We start from the raw sequence: 19,451 nt of genomic DNA on the forward strand, positions 1-19,451 counted from the left end.
CTCTGCTGTCAGGCAAGAGCCGAAACCATAAAAGGCTTACAGCACCTGGTATTCCCAGGCGGTCTCTCATCCAAGTACTAACCAGGCCCGCCCCTGCTTAGCTTCCGAGATCGGACGATATCGGGCGTTTTCAGGGTAGTATGGCCGTAAGCTGCCAGGGCAACTGAAAAGATCCTATTTGAAGGCGACGCAGGCCAAACTAAACTCCAGCAAAAAGTGTCAAACAGCGCCCTCTGCTGTCAGGCAAGAGCAGAAACCATAAAAAGCTCACAGCACCTGGTATTCCCAGGCGGTCTCCCATCCAAGTACTAACCAGGCCAGCCCCTGCTTAGCTTCCGAGATCGGACGAGATCGGGCGTTTTCAGGGTAGTATGGCCGTAAGCTTAAAGGGCAACTGAAAAAATCTTATTTGAAGGCGACGCAGGCCAAACTAAACTCCAGCAAAAAGTGTCAAACAGCGCCCTCTACTGTCAGGCAAGAGCAGAAACCATAAAAAGCTTACAGCACCTGGTATTCCCAGGCGGTCTCCCATCCAAGTACTAACCAGGCCAGCCCCTGCTTAGCTTCCGAGATCGGACGAGATCGGGCGTTTTCAGGGTAGTATGGCCGTAAGCTTAAAGGGCAACTGAAAAAATCTTATTTGAAGGCGACGCAGGCCAAACTAGACTCCAGCAAAAAGTGTCAAACAGCGCCCTCTGCTGTCAGGCAAGAGCAGAAACCATAAAAAGCTTACAGCACCTGGTATTCCCAGGCGGTCTCCCATCCAAGTACTAACCAGGCCCGCCCCTGCTTTGCTTCCGAGATCGGACGAGATCGGGCGTTTTCAGGGTAGTATGGCCGTAAGCTTTAAGGGCAACTGAAAAAATCTTATTTGAAGGCGACGCAGGCCAAACTAGACTCCAGCAAAAAGTGTCAAACAGCGCCCTCTGCTGTCAGGCAAGAGCAGAAACCATAAAAAGCTTACAGCACCTGGTATTCCCAGGCGGTCTCCCATCCAAGTACTAACCAGGCCAGCCCCTGCTTAGCTTCCGAGATCGGACGAGATCGGGCGTTTTCGGGGTAGTATGGCCGTAAGCTTTAAGGGCAACTGAAAAAATCTTATTTGAAGGCGACGCAGGCCAAACTAGACTCCAGCAAAAAGTGTAAAACAGCGCCCTCTGCTGTCAGGCAAGAGCAGAAACCATAAAAAGCTTACAGCACCTGGTATTCCCAGGCGGTCTCCCATCCAAGTACTAACCAGGCCCGCCCCTGCTTAGCTTCCGAGATCGGACGAGATTGGACGAGATCGGGCGTTTTCAGGGTAGTATGGCTGTAAACTGCCAGGTCAACTGAAAAGATCCTATTTGAAGGTGACGCAGGCCAAACTGGACTCCAGCAAAAAGTGTGAAACAGCGCCCTCTGCTGTCAGGCAAGAGCAGAAACCATAAAAAAGCTTACAGCACCTGGTATTCCCAGGCGGTCTCCCATCCAAGTACTAACCAGGCCCGCCCCTGCTCAGCTTCCAAGATCGGACGAGATCTGGCGTTTTCAGGGTAGTATGGCCGTAAGCTGCCAGGTCAACTGAAAAGATCCTATTTGAAGGTGACGCAGGCCAAACTAGACTCTGGCAAAAAGTGTCAAACAGCGCCCTTTGCTGTCAGGCAAGAGCAGAAACCATAAAAAGCTTACAGCACCTGGTATTCCCAGGCGGTCTCCCATCCAAGTACTAACCAGGCCCGCCCCTGCTTAGCTTCCGAGATCGGGCGTTTTCAGGGTAGTATGGCCGTAAGCTGCCAGGTGAACTGAAAAGATCCTATTTGAAGGTGACGCAGGCCAAACTAGACTCCAGCAAAAAGTGTCAAACAGCGCCCTCTGCTGTCAGGCAAGAGCAGAAACCATAAAAAGCTTACAGCACCTGGTATTCCCAGGCGGTCTCCCATCCAAGTACTAACCAGGCCCACCCCTGTTTAGCTTACGAGATCGGACGAGATCGGGCATTTTCAGGGTAGTATGACCGTAAGCTGCCAGATCAACTGAAAAGATCCTATTTGAAGGCGACGCAGGCCAAACTAGACTCCAGCAAAAAGTGTCAAACAGCGCCCTCTGATGTCAGGCAAGAGCAGAAACCATAAAAGGCTTACAGCACCTGGTATTCCCAGGCGGTCTCTCATCCAAGTACTAACCAGGCCCGCCCCTGCTTAGCTTCCGAGATCGGACGATATCGGGCGTTTTCAGGGTAGTAAGGCCGTAAGCTGCCAGGGCAACTGAAAAGATCCTATTTGAAGGCGACGCAGGCCAAACTAGACTCCAGCAAAAAGTGTCAAACAGCGCCCTCTGCTTTCAGGCAAAAGCAGAAACCATAAAAAGCTTACAGCACCTGGTATTCCTAGGCGGTCTCCCATCCAAGTACTAACCAGGCCCGCCCCTGCTTAGCTTCCGAGATCGGATGAGATCGGGCGTTTTCAGGGTAGTATGGCTGTAAGCTGCCAAGGCAACTGAAAAGATCCTATTTGAAGGCGACGCAGGCCAAACTAAACTCCAGCAAAAAGTGTCAAACAGCGCCCTCTGCTGTCAGGCAAGAGCAGAAACCATAAAAAGCTTACAGCACCTGGTATTCCCAGGCGGTCTCCCATCCAAGTACTAACCAGGCCAGGCCCTGCTTAGCTTCCGAGATCGGACGAGATCGGGCGTTTTCAGGGTAGTATGGCCGTAAGCTTTAAGGGCAACTGAAAAAATCTTATTTGAAGGCGACGCAGGCCAAACTAGACTCCAGCAAAAAGTGTCAAACAGCGCCCTCTGCTGTCAGGCAAGAGCAGAAACCATAAAAAGCTTACAGCACCTGGTATTCCCAGGCGGTCTCCCATCCAAGTACTAACCAGGCCCGCCCCTGCTTTGCTTCCGAGATCGGACGAGATCGGGCGTTTTCAGGGTAGTATGGCCGTAAGCTTTAAGGGCAACTGAAAAAATCTTATGTGAAGGCGACGCAGGCCAAACTAGACTCCAGCAAAAAGTGTCAAACAGCGCCCTCTGCTGTCAGGCAAGAGCAGAAACCATAAAAAGCTTACAGCACCTGGTATTCCCAGGCGGTCTCCCATCCAAGTACTAACCAGGCCAGCCCCTGCTTAGCTTCCGAGATCGGACGAGATCGGGCGTTTTCGGGGTAGTATGGCCGTAAGCTTTAAGGGCAACTGAAAAAATCTTATTTGAAGGCGACGCAGGCCAAACTAGACTCCAGCAAAAAGTGTAAAACAGCGCCCTCTGCTGTCAGGCAAGAGCAGAAACCATAAAAAGCTTACAGCACCTGGTATTCCCAGGCGGTCTCCCATCCAAGTACTAACCAGGCCCGCCCCTGCTTAGCTTCCGAGATCGGACGAGATCGGACGAGATCGGGCAGTATGGCTGTAAACTGCCAGGTCAACTGAAAAGATCCTATTTGAAGGTGACGCAGGCCAAACTAGACTCTGACAAAAAGTGTCAAACAGCGCCCTTTGCTGTCAGGCAAGAGCAGAAACCATAAAAAGCTTACAGCACCTGGTATTCCCAGGCGGTCTCCCATCCAAGTACTAAACAGGCCCGCCCCTGCTTAGCTTCCGAGATCGGACGAGATCGGGCGTTTTCAGGGTAGTATGGCCGTAAGCTGCCAGGTCAACTGAAAAGATCCTATTTGAAGGCGACGCAGGCCAAACTAGACTCTGGCAAAAATTGTCAAACAGCGCCCTTTGCTGTCAGGCAAGAGCAGAAACCATAAAAAGCTTACAGCACCTGGTATTCCCAGGCGGTCTGCCATCCAAGTACTAACCAGGCCCGCCCCTGCTTAGCTTCCGAGATCGGGCGATTTCAGGGTAGTATGGCCGTAAGCTGCCAGGTGAACTGAAAAGATCCTATTTGAAGGTGACGCAGGCCAAACTAGACTCCAGCAAAAAGTGTCAAACAGCGCCCTCTGCTGTCAGGCAAGAGCAGAAACCATAAAAAGCTTACAGCACCTGGTATTCCCAGGCGGTCTCCCATCCAAGTACTAACCAGGCCCGCCCCTGCTTAGTTTCCGAGATCAGACGAGATCGGGCGTTTTCAGGGTAGTATGGCCGTAAGCTGCCAGGTCAACTGAAAAGATCCTATTTGAAGGTGACGCAGGCCAAACTAGACTCTGGCAAAAAGTGTCAAACAGCGCCCTTTGCTGTCAGGCAAAAGCAGAAAACATAAAAAGCTTACAGCTCCTGGTATTCCCAGGCGGTCTCCCATCCAAGTACTAACCAGGCCCGCCCCTGCTTAGCGTCCGAGATCGGGCGTTTTCAGGGTAGTATGGCCGTAAGCTGCCAGATCAACTGAAAAGATCCTATTTGAAGGTGACGCAGGCCAAACTAGACTCCAGCAAAAAGTGTCAAACAGCGCCCTCTGCTGTCAGGCAAGAGCAGAAACCATATAAAGCTTACAGCACCTGGTATTTCCAGGCGGTCTCCCATCCAAGTACTAACCAGGCCCGCCCCTGCTTAGCTTCCGAGATCGGACGAGATCGGGCTTTTTCAGGATAGTATGGCCGTAAGCTGCCAGATCAACTAAAAAGATCCTATTTGAAGGCGACGCAGGCCAAACTAGACTCTGGCAAAAAGTGTCAAACAGCGCCCTTTGCTGTCAGGCAAGAGCAGAAACCATAAAAAGCTTACAGCACCTGGTATTCCCAGGCGGTCTCCCATCCAAGTACTAACCAGGCCCGCCCCTACTTAGCTTCCGAGATCGGGCGTTTTCAGGGTAGTATGGCCGTAAGCTGCCAGGTGAACTGAAAAGATCCTATTTGAAGGTGACGCAGGCCAAACTAGACTCCAGCAAAAAGTGTCAAACAGCGCCCTCTGCTGTCAGGCAAGAGCAGAAACCATATAAAGCTTACAGCACCTGGTATTCCCAGGCGGTCTCCCATCCAAGTACTAACCAGGCCCGCCCCTGCTTAGCTTCCGAGATCGGACGAGATCGGGCTTTTTCAGGATAGTATGGCCGTAAGCTGCCAGATCAACTGAAAAGATCCTATTTGAAGGCGACGCAGGCCAAACTAGACTCTGGCAAAAAGTGTCAAACAGCGCCCTTTGCTGTCAGGCAAGAGCAGAAACCATAAAAAGCTTACAGCACCTGGTATTCCCAGGCGGTCTCCCATCCAAGTACTAACCAGGCCCGCCCCTGCTTAGCTTCCGAGATCGGGCGTTTTCAGGGTAGTATGGCCGTAAGCTGCCAGGTGAACTGAAAAGATCCTATTTGAAGGTGACGCAGGCCAAACTAGACTCCAGCAAAAAGTGTCAAACAGCGCCCTCTGCTGTCAGGCAAGAGCAGAAACCATAAAAAGCTTACAGCACCTGGTATTCCCAGGCGGTCTCCCATCCAAGTACTAACCAGGCCAGCCCCTGCTTACCTTCCGAGATCGGACGAGATCAGGCGTTTTAAGGGTAGTATGTCCGTAAGCTGCCAGGTCAACTGAAAAGATCCTATTTGAAGGTGACGCAGGCCAAACTAGACTCCAGCAAAAAGTGTCAAACAGCGCCCTCTGCTGTCAGGCAAGAGCAGAAACCATAAAAAGCTTACAGCACCTGGTATTCCCAGACGGTCTCCCATCCAAGTACTAACCAGGCCCGCCCCTGCTTAGCGTCCGAGATCGGGCGTTTTAAGGGTAGTTTGGCCGTAAGCTGCCAGGTCAACTGAAAAGATCCTATTTGAAGGCGACGCAGGCCAAACTAGACTCCAGCAAAAAGTGTCAAACAGCGCCCTCTGCTGTCAGGCATGAGCAGAAACCATAAAAGGCTTACAGCACCTGGTATTCCCAGGCGGTCTCCCATCCACGTACTAACCAGGCCCGCCCCTGCTTAGCTTCCGAGATCGGACAAGATCGGGCTTTTTCAGGATAGTATGGCCGTAAGCTGCAAGATCAACTGAAAAGATCCTATTTGAAGGCGACGCAGGCCAAACTAGACTCTGGCAAAAAGTGTCAAACAGCGCCCTTTGCTGTCAGGCAAGAGCAGAAACCATAAAAAGCTTACAGCACCTGGTATTCCCAGGCGGTCTCCCATCCAAGTACTAACCAGGCCCGCCCCTGCTTAGCTTCCGAGATCGGGCGATTTCAGGGTAGTATGGCCGTAAGCTGCCAGGTGAACTGAAAAGATCCTATTTGAAGGTGACGCAGGCCAAACTAGACTCCAGCAAAAAGTGTCAAACATCACCCTCTGCTGTCAGGCAAGAGCAGAAACCATAAAAAGCTTACAGCACCTGGTATTCCCAGGCGGTCTCCCATCCAAGTACTAACCAGGCCCGACCCTGCTTAGTTTCCGAGATCAGACGAGATCGGGCGTTTTCAGGGTAGTATGGCCATAAGCTGCCAGGTCAACTGAAAAGATCCTATTTGAAGGTGACGCAGGCCAAACTAGACTCTGGCAAAAAGTGTCAAACAGCGCCCTTTGCTGTCAGGCAAGAGCAGAAACCATAAAAAGCTTACAGCTCCTGGTATTCCCAGGCGGTCTCCCATCCAAGTACTAACCAGGCCCGCCCCTGCTTAGCGTCCGAGATCGGGCGTTTTCAGGGTAGTATGGCCGTAAGCTGCCAGATCAACTGAAAAGATCCTATTTGAAGGTGACGCAGGCCAAACTAGACTCCAGCAAAAAGTGTCAAACAGCGCCCTCTGCTGTCAGGCAAGAGCAGAAACCATATAAAGCTTACAGCACCTGGTATTTCCAGGCGGTCTCCCATCCAAGTACTAACCAGGCCCGCCCCTGCTTAGCTTCCGAGATCGGACGAGATCGGGCTTTTTCAGGATAGTATGGCCGTAAGCTGCCAGATCAACTGAAAAGATCCTATTTGAAGGCGACGCAGGCCAAACTAGACTCTGGCAAAAAGTGTCAAACAGCGCCCTTTGCTGTCAGGCAAGAGCAGAAACCATAAAAAGCTTACAGCACCTGGTATTCCCAGGCGGTCTCCCATCCAAGTACTAACCAGGCCCGCCCCTGCTTAGCTTCCGAGATCGGGCTTTTTCAGGGTAGTATGGCCGTAAGCTGCCAGGTGAACTGAAAAGATCCTATTTGAAGGTGACGCAGGCCAAACTAGACTCCAGCAAAAAGTGTCAAACAGCGCCCTCTGCTGTCAGGCAAGAGCAGAAACCATAAAAGGCTTACAGCACCTGGTATTCCCAGGCGGTCTCCCATCCAAGTACTAACCAGGCCCACCCCTGTTTAGCTTACGAGATCGGACGAGATCGGGCATTTTCAGGGTAGTATGACCGTAAGCTGCCAGATCAACTGAAAAGATCCTATTTGAAGGCGACGCAGGCCAAACTAGACTCCAGCAAAAAGTGTCAAACAGCGCCCTCTGCTGTCAGGCAAGAGCCGAAACCATAAAACGCTTACAGCACCTGGTATTCCCAGGCGGTCTCTCATCCAAGTACTAAACAGGCCCGCCCCTGCTTAGCTTCCGAGATCGGACGATATCGGGCGTTTTCAGGGTAGTATGGCCGTAAGCTGCCAGGGCAACTGAAAAGATCCTATTTGAAGGCGACGCAGGCCAAACTAGACTCCAGCAAAAAGTGTCAAACAGCGCCCTCTGCTTTCAGGCAAAAGCAGAAACCATAAAAAGCTTAGAGCACCTGGTATTCCTAGGCGGTTTCCCATCCAAGTACTAACCAGGCCCGCCCCTGCTTAGCTTCCGAGATCGGATGAGATCGGGCGTTTTCAGGGTAGTATGGCTGTAAGCTGCCAAGGCAACTGAAAAGATCCTATTTGAAGGCGACGCAGGCCAAACTAAACTCCAGCAAAAAGTGTCAAACAGCGCCCTCTGCTGTCAGGCAAGAGCAGAAACCATAAAAAGCTTACAGCACCTGGTATTCCCAGGCGGTCTCCCATCCAAGTACTAACCAGGCCAGCCCCTGCTTAGCTTCCGAGATCGGACGAGATCGGGCGTTTTCAGGGTAGTATGGCCGTAAGCTTTAAGGGCAACTGAAAAAATCTTATTTGAAGGCGACGCAGGCCAAACTAGACTCCAGCAAAAAGTGTCAAACAGCGCCCTCTGCTGTCAGGCAAGAGCAGAAACCATAAAAAGCTTACAGCACCTGGTATTCCCAGGCGGTCTCCCATCCAAGTACTAACCAGGCCCGCCCCTGCTTTGCTTCCGAGATCGGACGAGATCGGGCGTTTTCAGGGTAGTATGGCCGTAAGCTTTAAGGGCAACTGAAAAAATCTTATTTGAAGGCGACGCAGGCCAAACTAGACTCCAGCAAAAAGTGTCAAACAGCGCCCTCTGCTGTCAGGCAAGAGCAGAAACCATAAAAAGCTTACAGCACCTGGTATTCCCAGGCGGTCTCCCATCCAAGTACTAACCAGGCCCGCCCCTGCTTAGCTTCCGAGATCGGACGAGATCGGACGAGATCGGGCGTTTTCAGGGTAGTATGGCTGTAAACTGCCAGGTCAACTGAAAAGATCCTATTTGAAGGTGACGCAGGCCAAACTAGACTCCAGCAAAAAGTGTCAAACAGCGCCCTCTGCTGTCAGGCAAGAGCCGAAACCATAAAAGGCTTACAGCACCTGGTATTCCCAGGCGGTCTCTCATCCAAGTACTAAACAGGCCCGCCCCTGCTTAGCTTCCGAGATCGGACGATATCGGGCGTTTTCAGGGTAGTATGGCCGTAAGCTGCCAGGGCAACTGAAAAGATCCTATTTGAAGGCGACGCAGGCCAAACTAGACTCCAGCAAAAAGTGTCAAACAGCGCCCTCTGCTTTCAGGCAAAAGCAGAAACCATAAAAAGCTTAGAGCACCTGGTATTCCTAGGCGGTTTCCCATCCAAGTACTAACCAGGCCCGCCCCTGCTTAGCTTCCGAGATCGGATGAGATCGGGCGTTTTCAGGGTAGTATGGCTGTAAGCTGCCAAGGCAACTGAAAAGATCCTATTTGAAGGCGACGCAGGCCAAACTAAACTCCAGCAAAAAGTGTCAAACAGCGCCCTCTGCTGTCAGGCAAGAGCAGAAACCATAAAAAGCTTACAGCACCTGGTATTCCCAGGCGGTCTCCCATCCAAGTACTAACCAGGCCAGCCCCTGCTTAGCTTCCGAGATCGGACGAGATCGGGCGTTTTCAGGGTAGTATGGCCGTAAGCTTTAAGGGCAACTGAAAAAATCTTATTTGAAGGCGACGCAGGCCAAACTAGACTCCAGCAAAAAGTGTCAAACAGCGCCCTCTGCTGTCAGGCAAGAGCAGAAACCATAAAAAGCTTACAGCACCTGGTATTCCCAGGCGGTCTCCCATCCAAGTACTAACCAGGCCCGCCCCTGCTTTGCTTCCGAGATCGGACGAGATCGGGCGTTTTCAGGGTAGTATGGCCGTAAGCTTTAAGGGCAACTGAAAAAATCTTATTTGAAGGCGACGCAGGCCAAACTAGACTCCAGCAAAAAGTGTCAAACAGCGCCCTCTGCTGTCAGGCAAGAGCAGAAACCATAAAAAGCTTACAGCACCTGGTATTCCCAGGCGGTCTCCCATCCAAGTACTAACCAGGCCCGCCCCTGCTTAGCTTCCGAGATCGGACGAGATCGGACGAGATCGGGCGTTTTCAGGGTAGTATGGCTGTAAACTGCCAGGTCAACTGAAAAGATCCTATTTGAAGGTGACGCAGGCCAAACTAGACTCTGACAAAAAGTGTCAAACAGCGCCCTTTGCTGTCAGGCAAGAGCAGAAACCATAAAAAGCTTACAGCACCTGGTATTCCCAGGCGGTCTCCCATCCAAGTACTAACCAGGCCCGCCCCTGCTTAGCTTCCGAGATCGGACGAGATCGGGCGTTTTCAGGGTAGTATGGCCGTAAGCTGCCAGGTCAACTGAAAAGATCCTATTTGAAGGCGACGCAGGCCAAACTAGACTCTGGCAAAAATTGTCAAACAGCGCCCTTTGCTGTCAGGCAAGAGCAGAAACCATAAAAAGCTTACAGCACCTGGTATTCCCAGGCGGTCTCCCATCCAAGTACTAACCAGGCCCGCCCCTTCTTAGCTTCCGAGATCGGGCGTTTTCAGGGTAGTATGGCCGTAAGCTGCCAGGTGAACTGAAAAGATCCTATTTGAAGGTGACGCAGGCCAAACTAGACTCCAGCAAAAAGTGTCAAACAGCGCCCTCTGCTGTCAGGCAAGAGCAGAAACCATAAAAAGCTTACAGCACCTGGTATTCCCAGGCGGTCTCCCATCCAAGTACTAACCAGGCCCGCCCCTGCTTAGCTTCCGAGATCGGACGAGATCAGGCGTTTTAAGGGTAGTATGGCCGTAAGCTGCCAGGTCCCCTGAAAAGATCCTATTTGAAGGTGACGCAGGCCAAACTAGACTCCAGCAAAAAGTGTCAAACAGCGCCCTCTGCTGTCAGGCAAGAGCAGAAACCATAAAAAGCTTACAGCACCTGGTATTCCCAGGCGGTCTCCCATCCAAGTACTAACCAGGCCCGCCCCTGCTTAGTTTCCGAGATCAGACGAGATCGGGCGTTTTCAGGGTAGTATGGCCGTAAGCTGCCAGGTCAACTGAAAAGATCCTATTTGAAGGTGACGCAGGCCAAACTAGACTCTGGCAAAAAGTGTCAAACAGCGCCCTTTGCTGTCAGGCAAGAGCAGAAACCATAAAAAGCTTATAGCACCTGGTATTCCCAGGAGGTCTCCCATCCAAGTATTAACCAGGCCCGCCCCTGCTTAGCTTCCGAGATCGGGCGTTTTCAGGGTAGTATGGCCGTAAGCTGCCAGGTCAACTGAAAAGATCCTATTTGAAGGCGACGCAGGCCAAACTAGACTCCAGCAAAAAGTGTCAAACAGCGCCCTCTGCTGTCAGGCATGAGCAGAAACCATAAAAGGCTTACAGCACCTGGTATTCCCAGGCGGTCTCCCATCCAAGTACTAACCAGGCCCACCCCTGTTTAGCTTACGAGATCGGACGAGATCGGGCGTTTTCAGGGTAGTATGACCGTAAGCTGCCAGATCAACTGAAAAGATCCTATTTGAAGGCGACGCAGGCCAAACTAGACTCCAGCAAAAAGTGTCAAACAGCGCCCTCTGCTATCAGGCAAGAGCAGAAACCATATAAATCTTACAGCACCTGGTATTCCCAGGCGGTCTCCCATCCAAGTACTAACCAGGCCCGCCCCTGCTTAGCTTCCGAGATCAGGCTTTTTCAGGATAGTATGGCCGTAAGCTGCAAGATCAACTGAAAAGATCCTATTTGAAGGCGACGCAGGCCAAACTAGACTCTGGCAAAAAGTGTCAAACAGCGCCCTTTGCTGTCAGGCAAGAGCAGAAACCATCAAAAGCTTACAGCACCTGGTATTCCCAGGCGGTCTCCCATCCAAGTACTAACCAGGCCCGCCCCTGCTTAGCTTCCGAGATCGGACGAGATCAGGCGTTTTAAGGGTAGTATGGCCGTAAGCTGCCAGGTCAACTGAAAAGATCCTATTTGAAGGTGACGCAGGCCAAACTAGACTCCAGCAAAAAGTGTCAAACAGCGCCCTCTGCTGTCAGGCAAGAGCAGAAACCATAAAAAGCTTACAGCACCTGGTATTCCCAGGCGGTCTCCCATCCAAGTACTAACCAGGCCAGCCCCTGCTTACCTTCCGAGATCGGACGAGATCAGGCGTTTTAAGGGTAGTATGTCCGTAAGCTGCCAGGTCAACTGAAAAGATCCTATTTGAAGGTGACGCAGGCCAAACTAGACTCCAGCAAAAAGTGTCAAACAGCGCCCTCTGCTGTCAGGCAAGAGCAGAAACCATAAAAAGCTTTCAGCACCTGGTATTCCCAGGCGGTCTCCCATCCAAGTACTAACCAGGCCCGCCCCTGCTTAGCTTCCGAGATCTGACGAGATCGGGCGTTTTCAGGGTAGTATGGCCGTAAGCTGCCAGGTCAACTGAAAAGATCCTATTTGAAGGTGACGCAGGCCAAACTAGACGCTGGCAAAAAGTGTCAAACAGCGCCCTTTGCTGTCAGGCAAGAGCAGAAACCATAAAAAGCTTACAGCACCTGGTATTCCCAGACGGTCTCCCATCCAAGTACTAACCAGGCCCGCCCCTGCTTAGCGTCCGAGATCGGGCGTTTTCAGGGTAGTTTGGCCGTAAGCTGCCAGGTCAACTGAAAAGATCCTATTTGAAGGCGACGCAGGCCAAACTAGACTCCAGCAAAAAGTGTCAAACAGCGCCCTCTGCTGTCAGGCATGAGCAGAAACCATAAAAGGCTTACAGCACCTGGTATTCCCAGGCGGTCTCCCATCCAAGTACTAACCAGGCCCGCCCCTGCTTAGCTTCCGAGATCGGACGAGATCGGGCTTTTTCAGGATAGTATGGCCGTAAGCTGCAAGATCAACTGAAAAGATCCTATTTGAAGGCGACGCAGGCCAAACTAGACTCTGGCAAAAAGTGTCAAACAGCGCCCTTTGCTGTCAGGCAAGAGCAGAAACCATAAAAAGCTTACAGCACCTGGTATTCCCAGGCTGTCTCCCATCCAAGTACTAACCAGGCCCGCCCCTGCTTAGCTTCCGAGATCGGGCGATTTCAGGGTAGTATGGCCGTAAGCTGCCAGGTGAACTGAAAAGATCCTATTTGAAGGTGACGCAGGCCAAACTAGACTCCAGCAAAAAGTGTCAAACAGCGCCCTCTGCTGTCAGGCAAGAGCAGAAACCATAAAAAGCTTACAGCACCTGGTATTCCCAGGCGGTCTCCCATCCAAGTACTAACCAGGCCCTCCCCTGCTTAGCTTCCGAGATCGGACGAGATCAGGCGTTTTAAGGGTAGTATGGCCGTAAGCTGCCAGGTCCACTGAAAAGATCCTATTTGAAGGTGACGCAGGCCAAACTAGACTCCAGCAAAAAGTGTCAAACAGCGCCCTCTGCTGTCAGGCAAGAGCAGAAACCATAAAAAGCTTACAGCACCTGGTATTCCCAGGCGGTCTCCCATCCAAGTACTAACCAGGCCCGCCCCTGCTTAGTTTCCGAGATCAGACGAGATCGGGCGTTTTCAGGGTAGTATGGCCATAAGCTGCCAGGTCAACTGAAAAGATCCTATTTGAAGGTGACGCAGGCCAAACTAGACTCTGGCAAAAAGTGTCAAACAGCGCCCTTTGCTGTCAGGCAAGAGCAGAAACCATAAAAAGCTTACAGCTCCTGGTATTCCCAGGCGGTCTCCCATCCAAGTACTAACCAGGCCCGCCCCTGCTTAGCGTCCGAGATCGGGCGTTTTCAGGGTAGTATGGCCGTAAGCTGCCAGGTGAACTGAAAAGATCCTATTTGAAGGTGACGCAGGCCAAACTAGACTCCAGCAAAAAGTGTCAAACAGCGCCCTCTGCTGTCAGGCAAGAGCAGAAACCATAAAAGGCTTACAGCACCTGGTATTCCCAGGCGGTCTCCCATCCAAGTACTAACCAGGCCCACCCCTGTTTAGCTTACGAGATCGGACGAGATCGGGCATTTTCAGGGTAGTATGACCGTAAGCTGCCAGATCAACTGAAAAGATCCTATTTGAAGGCGACGCAGGCCAAACTAGACTCCAGCAAAAAGTGTCAAACAGCGCCCTCTGATGTCAGGCAAGAGCAGAAACCATAAAAGGCTTACAGCACCTGGTATTCCCAGGCGGTCTCTCATCCAAGTACTAACCAGGCCCGCCCCTGCTTAGCTTCCGAGATCGGACGATATCGGGCGTTTTCAGGGTAGTAAGGCCGTAAGCTGCCAGGGCAACTGAAAAGATCCTATTTGAAGGCGACGCAGGCCAAACTAGACTCCAGCAAAAAGTGTCAAACAGCGCCCTCTGCTTTCAGGCAAAAGCAGAAACCATAAAAAGCTTACAGCACCTGGTATTCCTAGGCGGTCTCCCATCCAAGTACTAACCAGGCCCGCCCCTGCTTAGCTTCCGAGATCGGATGAGATCGGGCGTTTTCAGGGTAGTATGGCTGTAAGCTGCCAAGGCAACTGAAAAGATCCTATTTGAAGGCGACGCAGGCCAAACTAAACTCCAGCAAAAAGTGTCAAACAGCGCCCTCTGCTGTCAGGCAAGAGCAGAAACCATAAAAAGCTTACAGCACCTGGTATTCCCAGGCGGTCTCCCATCCAAGTACTAACCAGGCCAGGCCCTGCTTAGCTTCCGAGATCGGACGAGATCGGGCGTTTTCAGGGTAGTATGGCCGTAAGCTTTAAGGGCAACTGAAAAAATCTTATTTGAAGGCGACGCAGGCCAAACTAGACTCCAGCAAAAAGTGTCAAACAGCGCCCTCTGCTGTCAGGCAAGAGCAGAAACCATAAAAAGCTTACAGCACCTGGTATTCCCAGGCGGTCTCCCATCCAAGTACTAACCAGGCCCGCCCCTGCTTTGCTTCCGAGATCGGACGAGATCGGGCGTTTTCAGGGTAGTATGGCCGTAAGCTTTAAGGGCAACTGAAAAAATCTTATGTGAAGGCGACGCAGGCCAAACTAGACTCCAGCAAAAAGTGTCAAACAGCGCCCTCTGCTGTCAGGCAAGAGCAGAAACCATAAAAAGCTTACAGCACCTGGTATTCCCAGGCGGTCTCCCATCCAAGTACTAACCAGGCCAGCCCCTGCTTAGCTTCCGAGATCGGACGAGATCGGGCGTTTTCGGGGTAGTATGGCCGTAAGCTTTAAGGGCAACTGAAAAAATCTTATTTGAAGGCGACGCAGGCCAAACTAGACTCCAGCAAAAAGTGTAAAACAGCGCCCTCTGCTGTCAGGCAAGAGCAGAAACCATAAAAAGCTTACAGCACCTGGTATTCCCAGGCGGTCTCCCATCCAAGTACTAACCAGGCCCGCCCCTGCTTAGCTTCCGAGATCGGACGAGATCGGACGAGATCGGGCAGTATGGCTGTAAACTGCCAGGTCAACTGAAAAGATCCTATTTGAAGGTGACGCAGGCCAAACTAGACTCTGACAAAAAGTGTCAAACAGCGCCCTTTGCTGTCAGGCAAGAGCAGAAACCATAAAAAGCTTACAGCACCTGGTATTCCCAGGCGGTCTCCCATCCAAGTACTAAACAGGCCCGCCCCTGCTTAGCTTCCGAGATCGGACGAGATCGGGCGTTTTCAGGGTAGTATGGCCGTAAGCTGCCAGGTCAACTGAAAAGATCCTATTTGAAGGCGACGCAGGCCAAACTAGACTCTGGCAAAAATTGTCAAACAGCGACCTTTGCTGTCAGGCAAGAGCAGAAACCATAAAAAGCTTACAGCACCTGGTATTCCCAGGCGGTCTCCCATCCAAGTACTAACCAGGCCCGCCCCTTCTTAGCTTCCGAGATCGGGCGTTTTCAGGGTAGTATGGCCGTAAGCTGCCAGGTGAACTGAAAAGATCCTATTTGAAGGTGACGCAGGCCAAACTAGACTCCAGCAAAAAGTGTCAAACAGCGCCCTCTGCTGTCAGGCAAGAGCAGAAACCATAAAAAGCTTACAGCACCTGGTATTCCCAGGCGGTCTCCCATCCAAGTACTAACCAGGCCCGCCCCTGCTTAGCTTCCGAGATCGGACGAGATCAGGCGTTTTAAGGGTAGTATGGCCGTAAGCTGCCAGGTCAACTGAAAAGATCCTATTTGAAGGTGACGCAGGCCAAACTAGACTCTGGCAAAAAGTGTCAAACAGCGCCCTTTGCTGTCAGGCAAGAGCAGAAACCATAAAAAGCTTATAGCACCTGGTATTCCCAGGCGGTCTCCCATCCAAGTACTAACCAGGCCCGCCCCTGCTTAGCTTCCGAGATCGGGAATTTTCAGGGTAGTATGGCCGTAAGCTGCCAGGTCAACTGAAAAGATCCTATTTGAAGGCGACGCAGGCCAAACTAGACTCCAGCAAAAAGTGTCAAACAGCGCCCTCTGCTGTCAGGCATGAGCAGAAACCATAAAAGGCTTACAGCACCTGGTATTCCCAGGCGGTCTCCCATCCAAGTACTAACCAGGCCCACCCCTGTTTAGCTTACGAGATCGGACGAGATCGGGCGTTTTCAGGGTAGTATGACCGTAAGCTGCCAGATCAACTGAAAAGATCCTATTTGAAGGCGACGCAGGCCAAACTAGACTCCAGCAAAAAGTGTCAAACAGCGCCCTCTGCTGTCAGGCAAGAGCAGAAACCATAAAAAGCTTTCAGCACCTGGTATTCCCAGGCGGTCTCCCATCCAAGTACTAACCAGGCCCGCCCCTGCTTAGCTTCCGAGATCTGACGAGATCGGGCGTTTTCAGGGTAGTATGGCCGTAAGCTGCCAGGTCAACTGAAAAGATCCTATTTGAAGGTGACGCAGGCCAAACTAGACGCTGGCAAAAAGTGTCAAACAGCGCCCTTTGCTGTCAGGCAAGAGCAGAAACCATAAAAAGCTTACAGCACCTGGTATTCCCAGGCGGTCTCCCATCCAAGTACTAACCAGGCCCGCCCCTGCTTAGCTTCCGAGATCGGGCGTTTTCAGGGTAGTATGGCCGTAAGCTGCCAGGTGAAATGAAAAGATCCTATTTGAAGGTGACGCAGGCCAAACTAGACTCCAGCAAAAAGTGTCAAACAGCGCCCTCTGCTGTCAGGCAAGAGCAGAAACCATAAAAAGCTTACAGCACCTGGTATTCCCAGGCGGTCTCCCATCCAAGTACTAACCAGGCCAGCCCCTGCTTACCTTCCGAGATCGGACGAGATCAGGCGTTTTAAGGGTAGTATGTCCGTAAGCTGCCAGGTCAACTGAAAAGATCCTATTTGAAGGTGACGCAGGCCAAACTAGACTCCAGCAAAAAGTGTCAAACAGCGCCCTCTGCTGTCAGGCAAGAGCAGAAACCATAAAAAGCTTTCAGCACCTGGTATTCCCAGGCGGTCTCCCATCCAAGTACTAACCAGGCCCGCCCCTGCTTAGCTTCCAAGATCTGACGAGATCGGGCGTTTTCAGGGTAGTATGGCCGTAAGCTGCCAGGTCAACTGAAAAGATCCTATTTGAAGGTGACGCAGGCCAAACTAGACGCTGGCAAAAAGTGTCAAACAGCGCCCTTTGCTGTCAGGCAAGAGCAGAAACCATAAAAAGCTTACAGCACCTGGTATTCCCAGAGGGTCTCCCATCCAAGTACTAACCAGGCCCGCCCCTGCTTAGCGTCCGAGATCGGGCGTTTTCAGGGTAGTTTGGCCGTAAGCTGCCAGGTCAACTGAAAAGATCCTATTTGAAGGCGACGCAGGCCAAACTAGACTCCAGCAAAAAGTGTCAAACAGCGCCCTCTGCTGTCAGGCATGAGCAGAAACCATAAAAGGCTTACAGCACCTGGTATTCCCAGGCGGTCTCCCATCCAAGTACTAACCAGGCCCGCCCCTGCTTAGCTTCCGAGATCGGACGAGATCGGGCTTTTTCAGGATAGTATGGCCGTAAGCTGCAAGATCAACTGAAAAGATCCTATTTGAAGGCGACGCAGGCCAAACTAGACTCTGGCAAAAAGTGTCAAACAGCGCCCTTTGCTGTCAGGCAAGAGCAGAAACCATCAAAAGCTTACAGCACCTGGTATTCCCAGGCGGTCTCCCATCCAAGTACTAACCAGGCCCGCCCCTGCTTAGCTTCCGAGATCGGACGAGATCTGGCGTTTTCAGGGTAGTATGGCCGTAAGCTGCCAGGTCAACTGAAAAGATCCTATTTGAAGGTGACGCAGGCCAAACTAGACTCTGGCAAAAAGTGTCAAACAGCGCCCTTTGCTGTCAGGCAAGAGCAGAAACCATAAAAAGCTTACAGCACCTGGTATTCCCAGGCGGTCTCCCATCCAAGTACTAACCAGGCCCGCCCCTGCTTAGCTTCCGAGATCGGGCGTTTTCAGGGTAGTATGGCCGTAAGCTGCCAGGTGAAATGAAAAGATCCTATTTGAAGGTGACGCAGGCCAAACTAGACTCCAGCAAAAAGTGTCAAACAGCGCCCTCTGCTGTCAGGCAAGAGCAGAAACCATAAAAAGCTTACAGCACCTGGTATTCCCAGGCGGTCTCCCATCCAAGTACTAACCAGGCCAGCCCCTGCTTACCTTCCGAGATCGGACGAGATCAGGCGTTTTAAGGGTAGTATGTCCGTAAGCTGCCAGGTCAACTGAAAAGATCCTATTTGAAGGTGACGCAGGCCAAACTAGACTCCAGCAAAAAGTGTCAAACAGCGCCCTCTGCTGTCAGGCAAGAGCAGAAACCATAAAAAGCTTTCAGCACCTGGTATTCCCAGGCGGTCTCCCATCCAAGTACTAACCAGGCCCGCCCCTGCTTAGCTTCCGAGATCTGACGAGATCGGGCGTTTTCAGGGTAGTATGGCCGTAAGCTGCCAGGTCAACTGAAAAGATCCTATTTGAAGGTGACGCAGGCCAAACTAGACGCTGGCAAAAAGTGTCAAACAGCGCCCTTTGCTGTCAGGCAAGAGCAGAAACCATAAAAAGCTTACAGCACCTGGTATTCCCAGACGGTCTCCCATCCAAGTACTAACCAGGCCCGCCCCTGCTTAGCGTCCGAGATCGGGCGTTTTCAGGGTAGTTTGGCCGTAAGCTGCCAGGTCAACTGAAAAGATCCTATTTGAAGGCGACGCAGGCCAAACTAGACTCCAGCAAAAAGTGTCAAACAGCGCCCTCTGCTGTCAGGCATGAGCAGAAACCATAAAAGGCTTACAGCACCTGGTATTCCCAGGCGGTCTCCCATCCAAGTACTAACCAGGCCCGCCCCTGCTTAGCTTCCGAGATCGGACGAGATCGGGCTTTTTCAGGATAGTATGGCCGTAAGCTGCAAGATCAACTGAAAAGATCCTATTTGAAGGCGACGCAGGCCAAACTAGACTCTGGCAAAAAGTGTCAAACAGCGCCCTTTGCTGTCAGGCAAGAGCAGAAACCATAAAAAGCTTACAGCACCTGGTATTCCCAGGCTGTCTCCCATCCAAGTACTAACCAGGCCCGCCCCTGCTTAGCTTCCGAGATCGGGCGATTTCAGGGTAGTATGGCCGTAAGCTGCCAGGTGAACTGAAAAGATCCTATTTGAAGGTGACGCAGGCCAAACTAGACTCCAGCAAAAAGTGTCAAACAGCGCCCTCTGCTGTCAGGCAAGAGCAGAAACCATAAAAAGCTTACAGCACCTGGTATTCCCAGGCGGTCTCCCATCCAAGTACTAACCAGGCCCTCCCCTGCTTAGCTTCCGAGATCGGACGAGATCAGGCGTTTTAAGGGTAGTATGGCCGTAAGCTGCCAGGTGAACTGAAAAGATCCTATTTGAAGGTGACGCAGGCCAAACTAGACTCCAGCAAAAAGTGTCAAACAGCGCCCTCTGCTGTCAGGCAAGAGCAGAAACCATAAAAGGCTTACAGCACCTGGTATTCCCAGGCGGTCTCCCATCCAAGTACTAACCAGGCCCACCCCTGTTTAGCTTACGAGATCGGACGAGATCGGGCATTTTCAGGGTAGTATGACCGTAAGCTGCCAGATCAACTGAAAAGATCCTATTTGAAGGCGACGCAGGCCAAACTAGACTCCAGCAAAAAGTGTCAAACAGCGCCCTCTGAT

General features: G+C 51.7%; 58 non-coding genes and 27 pseudogenes across 58 annotated transcripts; all 85 read right to left on the minus strand.

The window, feature by feature from the left end:
- Positions 1 to 33: 33 nt before the first annotated feature.
- Positions 34 to 152, minus strand: LOC131099547 (5S ribosomal RNA). Its single transcript, XR_009118373.1, has one exon. It is a non-coding gene; the product is annotated as a 5S ribosomal RNA (ribosomal RNA).
- Positions 153 to 264: 112 nt separating this feature from the next.
- Positions 265 to 383, minus strand: LOC131143070 (5S ribosomal RNA). Its single transcript, XR_009133125.1, has one exon. It is a non-coding gene; the product is annotated as a 5S ribosomal RNA (ribosomal RNA).
- A 112-nt stretch (positions 384 to 495) lies between these two features.
- On the minus strand, positions 496 to 614 carry LOC131142638 (5S ribosomal RNA). Its single transcript, XR_009132710.1, has one exon. It is a non-coding gene; the product is annotated as a 5S ribosomal RNA (ribosomal RNA).
- Positions 615 to 726: 112 nt separating this feature from the next.
- On the minus strand, positions 727 to 845 carry LOC131142731 (5S ribosomal RNA). Its single transcript, XR_009132799.1, has one exon. It is a non-coding gene; the product is annotated as a 5S ribosomal RNA (ribosomal RNA).
- A 112-nt stretch (positions 846 to 957) lies between these two features.
- LOC131097515 (5S ribosomal RNA) lies at positions 958 to 1,076 on the minus strand. Its single transcript, XR_009116416.1, has one exon. It is a non-coding gene; the product is annotated as a 5S ribosomal RNA (ribosomal RNA).
- Positions 1,077 to 1,188: 112 nt separating this feature from the next.
- Positions 1,189 to 1,317, minus strand: LOC131099767 (5S ribosomal RNA; annotated as a pseudogene).
- Positions 1,318 to 1,430: 113 nt separating this feature from the next.
- LOC131099995 (5S ribosomal RNA) lies at positions 1,431 to 1,549 on the minus strand. The gene has a single exon (XR_009118765.1). It is a non-coding gene; the product is annotated as a 5S ribosomal RNA (ribosomal RNA).
- Positions 1,550 to 1,661: 112 nt separating this feature from the next.
- LOC131100421 (5S ribosomal RNA) lies at positions 1,662 to 1,770 on the minus strand (annotated as a pseudogene).
- Positions 1,771 to 1,882: 112 nt separating this feature from the next.
- LOC131098845 (5S ribosomal RNA) lies at positions 1,883 to 2,001 on the minus strand. Its single transcript, XR_009117697.1, has one exon. It is a non-coding gene; the product is annotated as a 5S ribosomal RNA (ribosomal RNA).
- Positions 2,002 to 2,113: 112 nt separating this feature from the next.
- LOC131100164 (5S ribosomal RNA) lies at positions 2,114 to 2,232 on the minus strand. Its single transcript, XR_009118928.1, has one exon. It is a non-coding gene; the product is annotated as a 5S ribosomal RNA (ribosomal RNA).
- Positions 2,233 to 2,344: 112 nt separating this feature from the next.
- LOC131101026 (5S ribosomal RNA) lies at positions 2,345 to 2,463 on the minus strand. The gene has a single exon (XR_009119152.1). It is a non-coding gene; the product is annotated as a 5S ribosomal RNA (ribosomal RNA).
- A 112-nt stretch (positions 2,464 to 2,575) lies between these two features.
- Positions 2,576 to 2,694, minus strand: LOC131099670 (5S ribosomal RNA). Its single transcript, XR_009118493.1, has one exon. It is a non-coding gene; the product is annotated as a 5S ribosomal RNA (ribosomal RNA).
- Positions 2,695 to 2,806: 112 nt separating this feature from the next.
- LOC131142732 (5S ribosomal RNA) lies at positions 2,807 to 2,925 on the minus strand. Its single transcript, XR_009132800.1, has one exon. It is a non-coding gene; the product is annotated as a 5S ribosomal RNA (ribosomal RNA).
- A 112-nt stretch (positions 2,926 to 3,037) lies between these two features.
- On the minus strand, positions 3,038 to 3,156 carry LOC131097516 (5S ribosomal RNA). The gene has a single exon (XR_009116417.1). It is a non-coding gene; the product is annotated as a 5S ribosomal RNA (ribosomal RNA).
- A 112-nt stretch (positions 3,157 to 3,268) lies between these two features.
- Positions 3,269 to 3,386, minus strand: LOC131141037 (5S ribosomal RNA; annotated as a pseudogene).
- A 112-nt stretch (positions 3,387 to 3,498) lies between these two features.
- On the minus strand, positions 3,499 to 3,617 carry LOC131142688 (5S ribosomal RNA). Its single transcript, XR_009132758.1, has one exon. It is a non-coding gene; the product is annotated as a 5S ribosomal RNA (ribosomal RNA).
- Positions 3,618 to 3,729: 112 nt separating this feature from the next.
- Positions 3,730 to 3,838, minus strand: LOC131141627 (5S ribosomal RNA; annotated as a pseudogene).
- Positions 3,839 to 3,950: 112 nt separating this feature from the next.
- Positions 3,951 to 4,069, minus strand: LOC131097410 (5S ribosomal RNA). Its single transcript, XR_009116317.1, has one exon. It is a non-coding gene; the product is annotated as a 5S ribosomal RNA (ribosomal RNA).
- A 112-nt stretch (positions 4,070 to 4,181) lies between these two features.
- Positions 4,182 to 4,290, minus strand: LOC131141692 (5S ribosomal RNA; annotated as a pseudogene).
- Positions 4,291 to 4,402: 112 nt separating this feature from the next.
- On the minus strand, positions 4,403 to 4,521 carry LOC131099299 (5S ribosomal RNA). Its single transcript, XR_009118134.1, has one exon. It is a non-coding gene; the product is annotated as a 5S ribosomal RNA (ribosomal RNA).
- Positions 4,522 to 4,633: 112 nt separating this feature from the next.
- On the minus strand, positions 4,634 to 4,742 carry LOC131101263 (5S ribosomal RNA; annotated as a pseudogene).
- A 112-nt stretch (positions 4,743 to 4,854) lies between these two features.
- LOC131097840 (5S ribosomal RNA) lies at positions 4,855 to 4,973 on the minus strand. Its single transcript, XR_009116729.1, has one exon. It is a non-coding gene; the product is annotated as a 5S ribosomal RNA (ribosomal RNA).
- Positions 4,974 to 5,085: 112 nt separating this feature from the next.
- Positions 5,086 to 5,194, minus strand: LOC131100423 (5S ribosomal RNA; annotated as a pseudogene).
- A 112-nt stretch (positions 5,195 to 5,306) lies between these two features.
- Positions 5,307 to 5,425, minus strand: LOC131100090 (5S ribosomal RNA). The gene has a single exon (XR_009118857.1). It is a non-coding gene; the product is annotated as a 5S ribosomal RNA (ribosomal RNA).
- Positions 5,426 to 5,537: 112 nt separating this feature from the next.
- On the minus strand, positions 5,538 to 5,646 carry LOC131142266 (5S ribosomal RNA; annotated as a pseudogene).
- Positions 5,647 to 5,758: 112 nt separating this feature from the next.
- Positions 5,759 to 5,877, minus strand: LOC131100140 (5S ribosomal RNA). The gene has a single exon (XR_009118905.1). It is a non-coding gene; the product is annotated as a 5S ribosomal RNA (ribosomal RNA).
- Positions 5,878 to 5,989: 112 nt separating this feature from the next.
- On the minus strand, positions 5,990 to 6,098 carry LOC131101043 (5S ribosomal RNA; annotated as a pseudogene).
- Positions 6,099 to 6,210: 112 nt separating this feature from the next.
- LOC131143091 (5S ribosomal RNA) lies at positions 6,211 to 6,329 on the minus strand. The gene has a single exon (XR_009133146.1). It is a non-coding gene; the product is annotated as a 5S ribosomal RNA (ribosomal RNA).
- A 112-nt stretch (positions 6,330 to 6,441) lies between these two features.
- On the minus strand, positions 6,442 to 6,550 carry LOC131141693 (5S ribosomal RNA; annotated as a pseudogene).
- A 112-nt stretch (positions 6,551 to 6,662) lies between these two features.
- Positions 6,663 to 6,781, minus strand: LOC131099300 (5S ribosomal RNA). Its single transcript, XR_009118135.1, has one exon. It is a non-coding gene; the product is annotated as a 5S ribosomal RNA (ribosomal RNA).
- A 112-nt stretch (positions 6,782 to 6,893) lies between these two features.
- On the minus strand, positions 6,894 to 7,002 carry LOC131141191 (5S ribosomal RNA; annotated as a pseudogene).
- Positions 7,003 to 7,114: 112 nt separating this feature from the next.
- Positions 7,115 to 7,233, minus strand: LOC131098546 (5S ribosomal RNA). The gene has a single exon (XR_009117414.1). It is a non-coding gene; the product is annotated as a 5S ribosomal RNA (ribosomal RNA).
- A 112-nt stretch (positions 7,234 to 7,345) lies between these two features.
- On the minus strand, positions 7,346 to 7,464 carry LOC131100287 (5S ribosomal RNA). The gene has a single exon (XR_009119044.1). It is a non-coding gene; the product is annotated as a 5S ribosomal RNA (ribosomal RNA).
- Positions 7,465 to 7,576: 112 nt separating this feature from the next.
- Positions 7,577 to 7,695, minus strand: LOC131099110 (5S ribosomal RNA). Its single transcript, XR_009117948.1, has one exon. It is a non-coding gene; the product is annotated as a 5S ribosomal RNA (ribosomal RNA).
- A 112-nt stretch (positions 7,696 to 7,807) lies between these two features.
- On the minus strand, positions 7,808 to 7,926 carry LOC131142639 (5S ribosomal RNA). The gene has a single exon (XR_009132711.1). It is a non-coding gene; the product is annotated as a 5S ribosomal RNA (ribosomal RNA).
- Positions 7,927 to 8,038: 112 nt separating this feature from the next.
- LOC131142733 (5S ribosomal RNA) lies at positions 8,039 to 8,157 on the minus strand. The gene has a single exon (XR_009132801.1). It is a non-coding gene; the product is annotated as a 5S ribosomal RNA (ribosomal RNA).
- Positions 8,158 to 8,269: 112 nt separating this feature from the next.
- Positions 8,270 to 8,398, minus strand: LOC131099717 (5S ribosomal RNA; annotated as a pseudogene).
- A 112-nt stretch (positions 8,399 to 8,510) lies between these two features.
- Positions 8,511 to 8,629, minus strand: LOC131100123 (5S ribosomal RNA). Its single transcript, XR_009118889.1, has one exon. It is a non-coding gene; the product is annotated as a 5S ribosomal RNA (ribosomal RNA).
- Positions 8,630 to 8,741: 112 nt separating this feature from the next.
- On the minus strand, positions 8,742 to 8,860 carry LOC131099111 (5S ribosomal RNA). Its single transcript, XR_009117949.1, has one exon. It is a non-coding gene; the product is annotated as a 5S ribosomal RNA (ribosomal RNA).
- A 112-nt stretch (positions 8,861 to 8,972) lies between these two features.
- LOC131142640 (5S ribosomal RNA) lies at positions 8,973 to 9,091 on the minus strand. Its single transcript, XR_009132712.1, has one exon. It is a non-coding gene; the product is annotated as a 5S ribosomal RNA (ribosomal RNA).
- A 112-nt stretch (positions 9,092 to 9,203) lies between these two features.
- Positions 9,204 to 9,322, minus strand: LOC131142734 (5S ribosomal RNA). The gene has a single exon (XR_009132802.1). It is a non-coding gene; the product is annotated as a 5S ribosomal RNA (ribosomal RNA).
- Positions 9,323 to 9,434: 112 nt separating this feature from the next.
- Positions 9,435 to 9,563, minus strand: LOC131099718 (5S ribosomal RNA; annotated as a pseudogene).
- Positions 9,564 to 9,675: 112 nt separating this feature from the next.
- Positions 9,676 to 9,794, minus strand: LOC131142935 (5S ribosomal RNA). Its single transcript, XR_009132994.1, has one exon. It is a non-coding gene; the product is annotated as a 5S ribosomal RNA (ribosomal RNA).
- Positions 9,795 to 9,906: 112 nt separating this feature from the next.
- On the minus strand, positions 9,907 to 10,015 carry LOC131141244 (5S ribosomal RNA; annotated as a pseudogene).
- Positions 10,016 to 10,127: 112 nt separating this feature from the next.
- Positions 10,128 to 10,246, minus strand: LOC131143341 (5S ribosomal RNA). The gene has a single exon (XR_009133392.1). It is a non-coding gene; the product is annotated as a 5S ribosomal RNA (ribosomal RNA).
- Positions 10,247 to 10,358: 112 nt separating this feature from the next.
- LOC131097411 (5S ribosomal RNA) lies at positions 10,359 to 10,477 on the minus strand. The gene has a single exon (XR_009116318.1). It is a non-coding gene; the product is annotated as a 5S ribosomal RNA (ribosomal RNA).
- Positions 10,478 to 10,589: 112 nt separating this feature from the next.
- On the minus strand, positions 10,590 to 10,698 carry LOC131142108 (5S ribosomal RNA; annotated as a pseudogene).
- Positions 10,699 to 10,810: 112 nt separating this feature from the next.
- On the minus strand, positions 10,811 to 10,929 carry LOC131097703 (5S ribosomal RNA). Its single transcript, XR_009116598.1, has one exon. It is a non-coding gene; the product is annotated as a 5S ribosomal RNA (ribosomal RNA).
- A 112-nt stretch (positions 10,930 to 11,041) lies between these two features.
- Positions 11,042 to 11,150, minus strand: LOC131142482 (5S ribosomal RNA; annotated as a pseudogene).
- Positions 11,151 to 11,262: 112 nt separating this feature from the next.
- Positions 11,263 to 11,381, minus strand: LOC131143342 (5S ribosomal RNA). Its single transcript, XR_009133393.1, has one exon. It is a non-coding gene; the product is annotated as a 5S ribosomal RNA (ribosomal RNA).
- A 112-nt stretch (positions 11,382 to 11,493) lies between these two features.
- LOC131100091 (5S ribosomal RNA) lies at positions 11,494 to 11,612 on the minus strand. The gene has a single exon (XR_009118858.1). It is a non-coding gene; the product is annotated as a 5S ribosomal RNA (ribosomal RNA).
- A 112-nt stretch (positions 11,613 to 11,724) lies between these two features.
- LOC131097185 (5S ribosomal RNA) lies at positions 11,725 to 11,843 on the minus strand. The gene has a single exon (XR_009116097.1). It is a non-coding gene; the product is annotated as a 5S ribosomal RNA (ribosomal RNA).
- Positions 11,844 to 11,955: 112 nt separating this feature from the next.
- On the minus strand, positions 11,956 to 12,064 carry LOC131142025 (5S ribosomal RNA; annotated as a pseudogene).
- A 112-nt stretch (positions 12,065 to 12,176) lies between these two features.
- LOC131097633 (5S ribosomal RNA) lies at positions 12,177 to 12,295 on the minus strand. The gene has a single exon (XR_009116530.1). It is a non-coding gene; the product is annotated as a 5S ribosomal RNA (ribosomal RNA).
- A 112-nt stretch (positions 12,296 to 12,407) lies between these two features.
- Positions 12,408 to 12,516, minus strand: LOC131142219 (5S ribosomal RNA; annotated as a pseudogene).
- Positions 12,517 to 12,628: 112 nt separating this feature from the next.
- LOC131143007 (5S ribosomal RNA) lies at positions 12,629 to 12,747 on the minus strand. The gene has a single exon (XR_009133064.1). It is a non-coding gene; the product is annotated as a 5S ribosomal RNA (ribosomal RNA).
- Positions 12,748 to 12,859: 112 nt separating this feature from the next.
- LOC131098084 (5S ribosomal RNA) lies at positions 12,860 to 12,978 on the minus strand. The gene has a single exon (XR_009116965.1). It is a non-coding gene; the product is annotated as a 5S ribosomal RNA (ribosomal RNA).
- Positions 12,979 to 13,090: 112 nt separating this feature from the next.
- On the minus strand, positions 13,091 to 13,199 carry LOC131141694 (5S ribosomal RNA; annotated as a pseudogene).
- A 112-nt stretch (positions 13,200 to 13,311) lies between these two features.
- Positions 13,312 to 13,430, minus strand: LOC131098547 (5S ribosomal RNA). The gene has a single exon (XR_009117415.1). It is a non-coding gene; the product is annotated as a 5S ribosomal RNA (ribosomal RNA).
- Positions 13,431 to 13,542: 112 nt separating this feature from the next.
- LOC131100166 (5S ribosomal RNA) lies at positions 13,543 to 13,661 on the minus strand. Its single transcript, XR_009118930.1, has one exon. It is a non-coding gene; the product is annotated as a 5S ribosomal RNA (ribosomal RNA).
- A 112-nt stretch (positions 13,662 to 13,773) lies between these two features.
- On the minus strand, positions 13,774 to 13,892 carry LOC131101037 (5S ribosomal RNA). Its single transcript, XR_009119153.1, has one exon. It is a non-coding gene; the product is annotated as a 5S ribosomal RNA (ribosomal RNA).
- Positions 13,893 to 14,004: 112 nt separating this feature from the next.
- Positions 14,005 to 14,123, minus strand: LOC131099681 (5S ribosomal RNA). Its single transcript, XR_009118500.1, has one exon. It is a non-coding gene; the product is annotated as a 5S ribosomal RNA (ribosomal RNA).
- A 112-nt stretch (positions 14,124 to 14,235) lies between these two features.
- LOC131142736 (5S ribosomal RNA) lies at positions 14,236 to 14,354 on the minus strand. Its single transcript, XR_009132803.1, has one exon. It is a non-coding gene; the product is annotated as a 5S ribosomal RNA (ribosomal RNA).
- A 112-nt stretch (positions 14,355 to 14,466) lies between these two features.
- Positions 14,467 to 14,585, minus strand: LOC131097517 (5S ribosomal RNA). Its single transcript, XR_009116418.1, has one exon. It is a non-coding gene; the product is annotated as a 5S ribosomal RNA (ribosomal RNA).
- Positions 14,586 to 14,697: 112 nt separating this feature from the next.
- Positions 14,698 to 14,815, minus strand: LOC131141038 (5S ribosomal RNA; annotated as a pseudogene).
- A 112-nt stretch (positions 14,816 to 14,927) lies between these two features.
- Positions 14,928 to 15,046, minus strand: LOC131142689 (5S ribosomal RNA). The gene has a single exon (XR_009132759.1). It is a non-coding gene; the product is annotated as a 5S ribosomal RNA (ribosomal RNA).
- A 112-nt stretch (positions 15,047 to 15,158) lies between these two features.
- Positions 15,159 to 15,267, minus strand: LOC131141245 (5S ribosomal RNA; annotated as a pseudogene).
- Positions 15,268 to 15,379: 112 nt separating this feature from the next.
- LOC131143344 (5S ribosomal RNA) lies at positions 15,380 to 15,498 on the minus strand. Its single transcript, XR_009133394.1, has one exon. It is a non-coding gene; the product is annotated as a 5S ribosomal RNA (ribosomal RNA).
- A 112-nt stretch (positions 15,499 to 15,610) lies between these two features.
- LOC131141902 (5S ribosomal RNA) lies at positions 15,611 to 15,719 on the minus strand (annotated as a pseudogene).
- Positions 15,720 to 15,831: 112 nt separating this feature from the next.
- On the minus strand, positions 15,832 to 15,950 carry LOC131097704 (5S ribosomal RNA). The gene has a single exon (XR_009116599.1). It is a non-coding gene; the product is annotated as a 5S ribosomal RNA (ribosomal RNA).
- Positions 15,951 to 16,062: 112 nt separating this feature from the next.
- LOC131097186 (5S ribosomal RNA) lies at positions 16,063 to 16,181 on the minus strand. The gene has a single exon (XR_009116098.1). It is a non-coding gene; the product is annotated as a 5S ribosomal RNA (ribosomal RNA).
- Positions 16,182 to 16,293: 112 nt separating this feature from the next.
- On the minus strand, positions 16,294 to 16,402 carry LOC131100425 (5S ribosomal RNA; annotated as a pseudogene).
- Positions 16,403 to 16,514: 112 nt separating this feature from the next.
- LOC131100092 (5S ribosomal RNA) lies at positions 16,515 to 16,633 on the minus strand. Its single transcript, XR_009118859.1, has one exon. It is a non-coding gene; the product is annotated as a 5S ribosomal RNA (ribosomal RNA).
- A 112-nt stretch (positions 16,634 to 16,745) lies between these two features.
- Positions 16,746 to 16,864, minus strand: LOC131098791 (5S ribosomal RNA). Its single transcript, XR_009117646.1, has one exon. It is a non-coding gene; the product is annotated as a 5S ribosomal RNA (ribosomal RNA).
- Positions 16,865 to 16,976: 112 nt separating this feature from the next.
- Positions 16,977 to 17,085, minus strand: LOC131142093 (5S ribosomal RNA; annotated as a pseudogene).
- Positions 17,086 to 17,197: 112 nt separating this feature from the next.
- LOC131097634 (5S ribosomal RNA) lies at positions 17,198 to 17,316 on the minus strand. Its single transcript, XR_009116531.1, has one exon. It is a non-coding gene; the product is annotated as a 5S ribosomal RNA (ribosomal RNA).
- Positions 17,317 to 17,428: 112 nt separating this feature from the next.
- Positions 17,429 to 17,547, minus strand: LOC131143237 (5S ribosomal RNA). Its single transcript, XR_009133291.1, has one exon. It is a non-coding gene; the product is annotated as a 5S ribosomal RNA (ribosomal RNA).
- Positions 17,548 to 17,659: 112 nt separating this feature from the next.
- Positions 17,660 to 17,768, minus strand: LOC131100426 (5S ribosomal RNA; annotated as a pseudogene).
- A 112-nt stretch (positions 17,769 to 17,880) lies between these two features.
- On the minus strand, positions 17,881 to 17,999 carry LOC131100093 (5S ribosomal RNA). Its single transcript, XR_009118860.1, has one exon. It is a non-coding gene; the product is annotated as a 5S ribosomal RNA (ribosomal RNA).
- Positions 18,000 to 18,111: 112 nt separating this feature from the next.
- LOC131097187 (5S ribosomal RNA) lies at positions 18,112 to 18,230 on the minus strand. Its single transcript, XR_009116099.1, has one exon. It is a non-coding gene; the product is annotated as a 5S ribosomal RNA (ribosomal RNA).
- Positions 18,231 to 18,342: 112 nt separating this feature from the next.
- LOC131142026 (5S ribosomal RNA) lies at positions 18,343 to 18,451 on the minus strand (annotated as a pseudogene).
- A 112-nt stretch (positions 18,452 to 18,563) lies between these two features.
- On the minus strand, positions 18,564 to 18,682 carry LOC131097635 (5S ribosomal RNA). Its single transcript, XR_009116532.1, has one exon. It is a non-coding gene; the product is annotated as a 5S ribosomal RNA (ribosomal RNA).
- A 112-nt stretch (positions 18,683 to 18,794) lies between these two features.
- On the minus strand, positions 18,795 to 18,903 carry LOC131142221 (5S ribosomal RNA; annotated as a pseudogene).
- Positions 18,904 to 19,015: 112 nt separating this feature from the next.
- On the minus strand, positions 19,016 to 19,134 carry LOC131143008 (5S ribosomal RNA). Its single transcript, XR_009133065.1, has one exon. It is a non-coding gene; the product is annotated as a 5S ribosomal RNA (ribosomal RNA).
- A 112-nt stretch (positions 19,135 to 19,246) lies between these two features.
- Positions 19,247 to 19,365, minus strand: LOC131098548 (5S ribosomal RNA). Its single transcript, XR_009117416.1, has one exon. It is a non-coding gene; the product is annotated as a 5S ribosomal RNA (ribosomal RNA).
- Between the last annotated feature and the right edge of the window lie 86 nt (positions 19,366 to 19,451).

The sequence above is a fragment of the Doryrhamphus excisus genome, chromosome 13, assembly GCF_030265055.1.
Source record: "Doryrhamphus excisus isolate RoL2022-K1 chromosome 13, RoL_Dexc_1.0, whole genome shotgun sequence".
Lineage (NCBI taxonomy): Eukaryota > Metazoa > Chordata > Actinopteri > Syngnathiformes > Syngnathidae > Doryrhamphus > Doryrhamphus excisus.